Here is an 11465-nt window from a genome sequence, read left to right as displayed (position 1 = left end):
CCCAAACCTGGGGGAGGGGGTGGAGGCATTTGGGGGTTGCGTGACAATGCCGTGCTGCCTTGCCGTGTGCGGGGAGGTGACAGGACCCCAGTGGGACTGCATGATGTGAGAAGGGGTGGTGCCCAAGCTGGGAAGGAGCAGTGAAGACAACTACCCTCCTTCTGGGGGCAGGCAGAATCAGACAATAGCCACTCAATGGTGCCTTTTGCAGATCAGAGCCCAGAGGACTCTCCATAAGCATTTGCCCTGTGTATGACACCTCTACCCTCGTGTCACCCTGGAAACAGGGAGAGACTCCAGCAACCACTGAGAGTCATCTGTTATACACTGGAGCATGAGGGCTTGGCATTGGTCTTAGTTTTATTTGGAACAACAAATTCCTATGGCATTTCGTACATCCAGAGAGAAAGCCAGCCTGATGTTACAGCCGCATGCACAGATAGGTAGAAATGCAGAAAAAGGAATCATTGACACTGTCATAAGGAGAAAGAATCCAGGTAAGTCTCCACAGATGAGGTGCAGCTTAAGCAGGGTCCTGAAGGCTGAATAGGAGTTCACCAAGGGGACAAGAGAGAGAAAAGGTCTATGCAAGGTCAAAGAAGTATGAAAGACTTGCTCCCTCTTAAAACTGTGAGTATTCTGAACATTGGGTAATGGCACAGAGGTCAGGAAATGGGGCTGGTAAAGAGGACACTGGGTTATTATCTGAGCTTCAAGACCACGGGTAGGTGAAACTCTTTAAAATTAGTCTGAATGAGGGTGCCTGGGTGGCTCAGTTGGTTGGGCGACTGCCTTCAGCTCAGGTCATGATCCCGGAGTCCCTGGATCGAGTCCCGCATCGGGCTCCCTGCTCGGCGGGCAGTCTGCTTCTCCCTCTGACCCTCCCCCCTCTCATGTGCTCTCTCTCATTCTCTCTCACACAAATAAATAAATAAAATCTTTAAAAAAAAAATTAGTCTGAATGAGAGGTTTCGAAACTTGCGGTTTCAAGTAGCAGACTATTTTCTTATTCGTGAACCCCTTTACAAAAGTTGAAATTAAATGTAACTCCAATATATACATCAAATATAATAGGGATCAATTTTTCCCAGACTGCAATTGTCTTATTAAATGCAGGAAGTATGATTTTACTAATAAATTAAATTAAGCCTGACCCTGTGTGCCCAGTGACAGGCTGGCAAGAAAGCTACTCTCTGTCATAACTGGAGAGCCTTCTTCCGTCCAGAGTCATGTGAAAATTTAAGGTCTGATCCAGTCCAGATGGTTGAGGAAGGCTTTGATTTTCATCCACACAGGTGACAACTTTCAGAATGCCCACTGCCCTCTGCTGTCATCCTGACGCTGGCCCCCTGATGCAGGACACAGGATTCTTTCCCTGGTCCAGCTTCCCTGGGGACACCAGACAGCCATTACCCTCTCAGCTGGGCACGAACCCCAGCTACTCCCTAGGAACCTCCAAGTAGTCCTGGTCCTAGAGTGGGGAGTCGGCCCAGCTCAGTCCACATCTGGGGACCTTAATCTCCCCAGGCTCTCTCAGGTTAAAGTTCAAGTGCCTTAACCAGGTCTAAACGAGTGTTCTCCTAACTGAAGGTCTTGGCCCATCAATGGCTTACAAAATCAATGCGGTGTGGACCATGCTTTAATTACTATATTTATTATTTATTATTATTTAAGACTTGAAGGGTGAAATGAGTCACTTTTTAAAATTTAGTTAATTGTGTATTAGTTTGTTTTGGTCATGCGCACATTTATTTTTATCAACCACCTAACATCTTTTCGATGTTTTTTGCCAAGCATCTGGTTGGGGACACGTTCAAACATACCAAAGGGTTGTAAGAATTGTATGATGAATACCCATATTCCCACCATCCAGATTCTACCATTAATATATATTTTTAATTTTTTTAGATTAAGGTATAATTTACATACAGTGAGATTCACGCATTTTAGAGTACACTTCTATGAATTTTGATAAATACAGCTGAGTAGGCACCACCCCAATCATGATACAGAATGGTTCCTTTAATCCAAAAAATTCTCCCCTGCCCATTTCCAGTGACCCTTCTTCCCACCCCTGGCCCAGGCAACCACTGTTTTCTCTCCCTGAAGCTTGTCATAGAAAGAGAGTTATACGGTATGTACCATTTTGAGTCTGGCTTCTTTCATAACGCATAGTGCATTGGAGATTTTTCCATAGTGTTGTGTGTATCAGAGGATTTTTCCTTTTTACTGCTGAGCAGTAGTTCATCGTGTGGATGTACCAAGGTTTGGTTATCCATTCACCACCAGCTGGGGTACATTTGGGTTGTTTCTATTTTCTTGGCAATTATAAATAGAGTCACTGTATGGAAACATTTGCAGACAGGTTTTTCTGTAAATGTGTTTTCATTCTCTAGAGTAAATACCCAGGAGTAGGACAGTAGGTTGTATGGTAAAATATGTTTTACTTTATAAGAAACTGCCAAGCTACTTTCCAAATGACCCTGTCATTTTGCATTCCCACCAGCAATGTATGAGGGTTCCAGTTGTTTCGACTCTCATAATCACTTGGTATTGTCGGTACACTGAAAAAATTTGAGCCATTCTAATATGTGATGAGGTATCTCATTGTGGTTTTAACTTGTAATTCCCAGATGACTAATAATGTTGACCATCTTTTCAGGTACTCATTTGCCACATGTCTATATTTATTGGTGAAATGCCTGTTCAAGTCTTTTGCCCATTTAAAAAAGTTGAGTCATTTTCTTATTGAGTTTTGAGAGTTCTTTATAGATTATGGATACAAGTCCTTTATTAGCTATATAATTTGCAAATATTTTCTCACATTCTGTGGCTTATCTTTTTATACCCTTGGTAGAGTCTTTTGAAGAGCAGAAGTGTTTAATTTGGGGGCACCTGGGTGGCTCAATCGTTAAGCATCTGCCTTCGGCTTGGGTCATGATCTCAGGGTCCTGGGATCGAGCCCTGCATCAGGCTCCCTGCTCAGCGGGGAGCCTGCTTCTCCCTCTCCCACTCCCTCTGCTTGTGTTCCCTCTCTCGCTGTCTCTCTCTCTGTCAAATAAATAAATAAAATCTTTAAAAAAAAAGAAGTGTTTAATTTGGGTGAAGTGCAATTTATCAAATTTTTCATTTATATCTACATAAACATTTATAAGCAGATTTATTGAGATGCAATCCATAAATCATACTGCAGTCAGGGCACCTGGGTGTCTCAGTCAGTTAGGTGTCCAATTCTTGATTTTGGCTCAGGTCATGATCTTGGGGCCATGAGATTGAGCCCTGCATGGGGCTCTGCACTCAGTGGGGAGTCTGCTTGAGATTCTCTCTCCCTTTTCCCTTTGCCCCGCCCACCATGCTCTCACATGCATGCATGCACTCTCTCTCCCAAATAAATAAATCTTTAAAAAATAAAAATAAATCATATAATTCGCTCATTAAAAATGTACAATTCAATTGCTTTAGTGTATTCACAGATTTCACCACAATCAATTTTGGAACATTTTCATCTTCCCAGAGAAAACCTGCACCCTTTAACCATCAATCTCCTACTCTGCCCTTCCCACCTCCAGCCCTGGGCAACACTAGTCTGCTTTCTGTCTCTATGGATTTGCCTACTGTGGACATTTCATATAAATAGAACACACAACATGTGAGCCTTTGCAACTGGCTTCTTTCACTTAGCATCATGTTTTCCAGGTTCATCCATGTTGTGGCGGGTACCAATATACATTCCTTTTTATTCCCAAATAATACTCTCCTGTATGGATATGCCACATTTTACTTATCCACTGTCAGTTGATGGAACATCTGGGTCATTTCTGCCCTTTGGCTATTACACATAATGCTGCTGTGAAAATTTGTGTACAAGTTTTTATATGGACACATGTTTTAATTTCTCTTGGGTTATATGCCCAGGAGTGAAATTGCTGGGTCATAAACTGCCAGCCTGTTTTCCAAAGTGGCTGCACCATTTTACATCCCTACCAGCTGCATACAGGGTTACAATTTCTCTACCTCCTCACCAACACTTGCAATTGTCTGTTTGATAATTGCTGTCTTGGTGGCTACAAAACAGTATCTCATGGTGGTTTTTATTTGCATCTCCCTGATGATGTTGACTATTTTTTAATGTGCTTGTTGGCCACTTGTATATCTTTTTTGGAGAACTGTCTGTTCAGATTCTTTATCATTTTAGAATCGGGTTGTCTGAATTGTTATTACTGAAGTGTAATTGTTGTTTACATAGTCTAGAGACAAGTCTCTTATCAGATACATGATTGGCAAAGATGTTCTTCAGTTCTGTGGATCATCTTTCCACTTTCTTGATGGAATCCTCTAAACCACATCTATTTGATGATGTCAAGTTTCCTTATTTTTTTTTTCTTTTGTTGATTGTTTTTTGTGTCATAGCTAAGAAACCATTGCCTAGTCCAAGGTCAGGAAGATTTATACCTATGCCTTCTCCTAAGAGTTTTATAGTTTAGCTCTTGTATTTAGGTCCTTGATCAGTTTGAATTATTTTTTGTATATGATGTGAGGTAGGGATCCAGCTTCATTCTTTTGTAGGTGGATATCCAGCATCATGTATTAAAAAGACTAGTCTTTCTTCATTGAGTTATCTTGACATGCATTAGCATTTGTATTATATTTTCTTTATCATATGTCTGTCAAACTTTCCATTGCTCTAACCATTTCGAAGTGGTGAGTTGCAGACACCACAATACTTTCTCCTAACACTTCAGCATGCATCTCATCAACTACAGTTCAATTTTTGTCTACAGTCTTTTTTCTTTCTGATGTAAAATTTGCATATAATGAAGTGCACAGATCATAAGTGTACCATTTGATGAGTTTTGACAAATGCATTCACCTGTGCAATGCAAATCCTTTATCAAGATATAGAACATCAACACCACCTGAGAAAGTTCCCTCACATACATGTATTTTTATGTATTTGTTTTTGACAAATGCATGTGCCCATGTAACCACCACCCCAATCAAGATATAGAAAATTTCCATCTCTTGAGAAAGTTCTCTTTCACTTCTTTGCAGTTAATCTTGCCCCCACCCAGTCCACACCCCAGGCAGCCACTGATGTCATTTATACCACTATAAATTAGTTTCACCTACTATAGAATTTTAAAGGAATGAAATCATGTGATGTGAACTATTTTGTGATCAGCTTATTTCACCCCTGACCAACATTTTATTTTTTTTTAAAGATTTTATTTATTTATTTGACAGAGAGATAGAGAGAAAGAGCACAAGTAGGCAGAGAGGCAGGCAGAGGGAGAGGGAGAAGCAGGCTCTCCGCTGAGCAGGGAGCCTGATGCGGGGCTTGATCCCAGGGCCCCGGGATCATGACCTGAGCCGAAGGCAGCTGCTTAACCAACTGAGCTGACCAGGCGCCCCCTGACCAACATTTTAAAACAAATATCAGAATGAATGTCATGTTGCAGAGTGAAATATTGTTTTGCTGACCTTTGCTTTAGATACACACACACACACACGCATGTGTATGTGTATATGATTGTACAGGGCCAAAATAGGAAATGAAGTTCTTCCTGTGGCTTATAATAAAAAACTTTAAAAGCTACTGTTCTCCTGGATCAGAACCTTGTTTCTTTTCTACCTGTCTTTGTTACTCTCCCTGCCCCCTCACCTTCCCTGATCTCATATCAATTACCCCAGCGATTGTTCTCACCTTCATACCTTTGCAAATTTTGTTCCTTCCCTTGGGTCACTCTCCCCACCTCATCCCACTCACCCCAAACTGGAGAACTCCTATTCATCCAGTAGTTGCCCACTTGGTTGGCCCTTCTCTAGAAAATTTTCTCTGTTTGCATGCCTTCCTCTTACAACTGGCATGTTGTACCCTAATTACCTGGTGACTCTTTCCTTCAGCTGACCACAAATTCCCTGGGGTTCAGGGACCATGTCTCATTCACCTTTGCAGTCCTTAGCTCCTAGAATGTGATGATACATAGCAGGTATCAATAAATGTTCATTGAATGAATGAATGAATAAACCCCGGGGTTTGGGGTGACAGAGTTTTAAATAAACCAGCCTGATTCTTTCCCAAGAATCTTCCCATTCCTGCTTATTTTATTGTCCTGTGTATCTCTGATTTCTTAACCATCATGTTTTTATAACCTCCTTCAACCTCCCTGAGACCTTAGCCTTTCTGTCTTCCTCTCTACATACCCAACGCTAATCCTTTCATCATTGTTACTTCCTCCCAGATGTTCTGAGGCAACAATGCCCTTTCCGAGGATGACGTCCTATCCTTATCTTTGTGGCCTTTACCCCAGAACCCTCCCCCATCTTGCCGAAATTATATTAATTTCTTGCCTGGGGACGTGCCTGGAGGTGTGTATGGTGTGTGCACCCATGCACGTGGAGAAATGTTCACCAAAATGTCACCACAGGCTACCTCTGAGATTTCAGGTGATTTTCACTTAAATTTTTTAAGCTTTTCTATATGGCTCCAACTTTCTAATTGAGAATTGCATCCATTACCTACAGCTATAGGAAAGCTGCCAAAAGCCCTTCATGGCCTGCGACAGAAGTATTTATTGCTCATGTTGCAATGGTTGGCCAGGCAGCTCTGCTGATCTTGGCTGGGCTCTTTCATGTCTGGGCATAGGCTGGCTGTTGGATGATCTAGACTGACCTCAGCTTGGCAGTTGAGACAACTCTGCTCCACATTATCTCTTACCCTGTGAGTGGCCCCATGAGGCATCCTCATGGCAGTGGTGGAATTGCAAATAAGTCCAATCATGGAAGCAAATGTCAAGCTTCTGCCTCCCTTCACACCTGCTAAAATCCCACTGGCCACAACAAGTCATGTGGTAGAACTCAGAATCCAAGTTAGAGGCACCAATAAGTTACATGGCAGGGGGATACAGGGAGGGTTAAAGAGAGGCCATCATTGCCATCTCCTGCAACACATGTTCTGTCTTTATATTCAGAAGTAGTAAAGCTGGTTTCAAGCAAGATGGCTGCCAGAGCTCCAGCCCCACATCTTCCAAGTGGAACAGGTGAGACACCTGTGGAAAGGACAGAAGAATCTCAGGGTCTCATTGGCTCAGTAAGTCACATGCCCATCTCTTACCAAATCACTAAGAGTAAGGGACCACAGTGTTCTGATTGGCCACTCCTGAGTCACCTGCTCACTCCTGAGCCAGGGTAGAGTCAATTCTCTCTAATTTATATGGACTGAGATCCAGCGAGGGTGGTTCTTCGGAGAAATACCGAGGATGCTACAGGAGGTGTCTGACTTAGGTTAGGTTGCCCCACAAGTCCCTCAGATGAGGACTGGAGCACAATTTACATGTGAAGCGATCCCAGAAAGCACTGGGAGGGAGTGGGGCAGTGAATGCGGAGGGAATGGAGCCAGGGCAGTACCACTGATGAGCAGGTTAATGCTGGGAGACCAGAGCTCCATCTCCCTGGAGCCTCTGAGAGACTGCAGAGCATGCCTTTAAGTTGTCCCTGCCACGTGCTCTGAGAAGCAAGGAAACTGAGCAACTCACCTGCCAATTCCAATCACTGTTGGCTGAGACCTGCCCTGTGAGCGCTAACTCTCTGACACTTCTGCTTGCCCTCTTCACAGGCTAAGCTGTCTCCTGAGGCCAGAGAACGTCCTTGGGCAGAGTTGCTGGTGCTTGCAGCCAGAAGGTGGACTGGTGAGTGCTAGGGGATATAGGTGGGGCATTGACAGCATCTACTACGGTGGGAAAAACAGGTCACAGGTTAGGACATTGGCTCATTTTGGTCTGGGTCCTGCCCTCAAGGCAAGGAAGCCAGAGAGGAAATATGGCAGAGTGGTTAAAGGCACAGGCTGTGGAGTAGAGGAGATATAAGGTATGGTCCACTTTCCCCACTTGATAGCTGTGTGACCTTGGGCAAGTTACTTAACCTCTCTGGGCCTCAATTTCCTCATCTATAAAATGGGAATATACAAGGTTGTTTGAAGATTGAGACAACTGATTACATGGAACTGGGCACATGGTAAATTTCTAAGAAATGAGAGCTACAGGGCTGAGTCCAGTCTGGAGGAATGACATTTCCAGAAGTATCTCTGAGTGTCCTGAGACAAGGAGAAGGTACAAGAACCAGCCAGAGGTAAGCTGAGTTAAAGACATGGATGGCACTAAAGGACCAGCAGAGGATGTCACCAAGGTCAAGAAGCATTGATTGTGCCAGGGTCTGTGAGAAGACCCAAGAAGAAAGTCTGGAACCAGGAGGCCACTCCTTTTAGGAAATATACTCTAGGAATGCACTGCACACATTGGTTTGTCCCTTGTTTAAAGGATCTGGTGCTCTACTGCCTTCTTCTTACAAAACAGCCAGAGGGGAGGAGCGGGGTGCCACACTGTTGACAGCTTTGCCATGGTGCATTCCTACATCCTTCCACTGGAGTCTAACCAGTACCAAGATTTCCTCGCCACAAGTTGAGCACCCAGTAGAACACTGCAACAGTTAACATCGAAAATCCAACAGACTGGCTTGAGAAAATAACCAAAATGCAGGTGAGGTAAGATTTTGCTGGCTTCAGAGCGGGCTGGATCCAGGAGCTCAGACAGTGACATTGGGACCTAATTTCACTCTCTGTTTCTCCACCCCATGACTCCCCACTGTGGGTTTCCACGTATAGAAAGGACCTCTCCTGGTGGTTATAAGATGGCACCCAACAGCAATGAAATTAAAATCCACACCTTCCACACTCACATCCAGGGCAAAAGGGTATTAGTGCTCTTGTCCCAACAGCCCACCAAAGCTTTGAAGTTCACCCTGATTGGACACTAGCTGAGGGCGCTCAGGTCACATGCCTGCCCTCGAGCAAGCTTTGTGGCCTTCAGGTACACTGAATGATGTAGGTCTGGATCACACACTCCCATCCTAGGCTGGGTGTGGAGCCCCGTGCATGTATATGGATGGAAAGTTGAGGATGGGTAGATCCCCCGAGGCAAAGCACACTGTTGCCTCACAACAAGGGGACAAGTGTGTGTGGGATACAAGCCATTCATGTCCACTACAAACATATCCATAGTTCCTATATCTTTGGCCAACTAGCTGAAGAAGCAGAGCCATGCCACTGACAGGTCTGGGAACACAGAACACCTCACAGAAAAGCATCCAATGTAGAGTCCCATTGCGCCAAACACCCATTTCCATGTTCCTTCCCTGTCTGGGGCTTCAGCCCCTCCCCGGCTACTTCCTGCCAGGCCATCATGGTTAACTCAGTGAGCCTCTCCTGGTCTCAGCCCCCTCAACCACCCCACGGTTCATGCATTCATGCCTTCATTCACTCATCGGGCCCTCTGTGGCTGCCTGGGACACAAGACAGTTATACACAGCTGTATCCCAGTACCTAGCATGGTGCCTGGCACATATTAGGTGCTCATTCAATATTGGTTCAAGGAATAAATGGACAAGACAAAGTCATCACCTCCACATGCTCACCATCTCATAGAGAAAACAAACGAAATCATAACACGCCCTCTATCTGGGGCTCGAGAATTCTCCACCGAGGAGGCATCAGGCCTTTAAGGAAGAGGATGCTTTCCCAGCCTGAGGAAACAAGGAAGCACACAGCTAGGCCAGGAACTGCATAGACAGTGATGCAGAGCTGGTGGGGAAGAAAGTCATATTATGAATCACTTATTAGGGGCTGGAAATTTTATATTCGCCTTTACACTCTTGGAAAGGATTAGCATTTATCCACAATGAAATAGGAGGACGCTGTCCCTTGCTCTCCCCTCTGCTGGGCCCTGGGTCTCACTTGGATTATTGTGACAGCCCGCTGTATCTTCCTCAGGTTCACCATCCACACAGCTGCCAGAGAGAGAGGTTATTCTAAAGACTTATTTACTTATTTATTTTTGTGAGAGAGAGAGAGAGAGCACAAGCCTGGGGAGGGGCTGAGGGAGAAGCAGGCTCGCTGAGCAAGGAGCCTGATGTGGGACTCGATCCCAGGACCCCAGGATCATGATCGCAGCTGAAGGCAGACACTTAACCAACTGAGCCACCCAGGCGCCCAAGAGAGGTTATTCTAAAAGCCAAATCTGGGCCTCTCATGCCTTGGTTTGGAACTCACTGATGCTCCATATCACCCGAGGCTGGTGTTGAAGACCTTTGGTAATAGGGCCCAAGCTGCATTGCTTACCCCACCCCAGCTCCCCAGAGTGTACCTATAGGCCTCCAACCCTTGCTCACACTGCCCTTTGTGACTCAGAAGCCCGTCTTCCCTTCCACCTCCATCAGAATGCTCCTCTGCCTTCAACTGCAGCTCTCTCCTCTTCAGAGATGCCCTCAGGAACTCTTTCAGGGTTCCACCCCAAACACGTCCTTGGTACATCCCATGCTTTGTTTGCATGCTTTTCTTCCTGACCACAGTCTGATTTGACCACTGTTTCTTGAGTCATCATTGCTATGAGCTATAAATCAACCTTGGGGGAAGAGAAATAGGAATAAGGCTGGGAACCCACCCTTCAGGGAGCCCACCATCGGGCAGGAGGATCTTCTGAGACCCGTGTTGAAATCACTTTCTCTAGGTCAGAAGCCTGTTTCCTTTAACCTGCTGGTTCTAAAGTGGGGGCCATTTTACTCGGGGGGGGGCATTTGGGGACATTATGATTGTCATGACTGCGAGGATGTTTCTGGAATCCAGTGAGTAGAGGCCAAGGATGCTGCTAAACATCCTCAATGCACAAGGCAGGGATTGCTCCCACGGCAAGGGATTATCCAGCTCAAAATGTCAGTAGTGCTGAGATTGAGAAATTCCGGTTTAACCCTTAAGCAATGGGGAGCTACAGAGGGATTCTTAACCGAGAGAGAGAGATTCAACTTTGTGAACTCCAACAGTTGAGTCAGTGGTGGCCTGAAGGAAGACAGCCTGAGATCAGGGTAATTCAGGACTTTTTCCCTTTCCCCCAGGAAATCAGTGAGGTAAGTAAGCAGGAGTCTATTGTTCTTCAGCCAGAAACACTAAGCCTCATGTACATTCCTTCCAGATGGTAAACCATACCCATTGCAAAAAGCAAAGTGAGCATGTAATGTCTATCAGGTTCCTGGGAGAAGTTTCTCTCTTCTGAGAAAGTGCATGATGGCTCAGCACTCACCACCCACTTACAGGATCTGAGCAAGTTACTTACCCTCTCTGTGCCTATTTTCTGATCTGTAAAGAGGAGCTAATAATAGCACCTAACTCCTAGAATTTTTGCAATTAGCATATTAGCCTACAACAGGGTCTGGCACACAGTGCCACACTACTTATACAAGTGTTAGTTCTTAGCACCATCTTGTCATTAGCACCAGCACCATCATCATCAACATCCTCCCCACACCCATCAGCATCAGCATCACCATCATCACCATCACCATCACCATCATCACCATCATCACCATCATAATCACCATCACCATCATCACCATCATCATCATCACCATCATCACCATCA

At 44.9% G+C, this 11465-nt stretch overlaps 2 long non-coding RNA genes across 3 annotated transcripts; one reads left to right on the top strand and one right to left on the bottom strand.

Annotated features, from left to right (window-relative positions):
- The first annotated feature begins 62 nt into the window (after window positions 1-62).
- Window positions 63-7690, top strand: LOC145721549 (uncharacterized). Of its 2 annotated transcripts, none has more exons than XR_014145284.1 (3): window positions 63-497; window positions 6972-7090; window positions 7616-7690. It is a non-coding gene; the product is annotated as an uncharacterized LOC145721549 (long non-coding RNA). The 2 variants fall into 2 exon arrangements; XR_014145285.1 differs by having other exon boundaries at window positions 6972-7040; window positions 7616-7666.
- Window positions 6853-11403, bottom strand: LOC145721548 (uncharacterized). The gene is made up of 3 exons (XR_014145283.1): window positions 9469-11403; window positions 7536-7729; window positions 6853-7049 (listed from the first exon to the last, which is right to left on the bottom strand). It is a non-coding gene; the product is annotated as an uncharacterized LOC145721548 (long non-coding RNA).
- Window positions 11404-11465: the final 62 nt, after the last annotated feature.

Source organism: Leptonychotes weddellii, chromosome 5 (genome assembly GCF_054177405.1).
Source record: "Leptonychotes weddellii isolate Sample4059 chromosome 5, ASM5417740v2, whole genome shotgun sequence".
Lineage (NCBI taxonomy): Eukaryota > Metazoa > Chordata > Mammalia > Carnivora > Phocidae > Leptonychotes > Leptonychotes weddellii.
The sequence above is the reverse complement of the archived record's forward strand: the minus strand, read 5'-3'. Positions and strand labels throughout refer to the sequence as shown.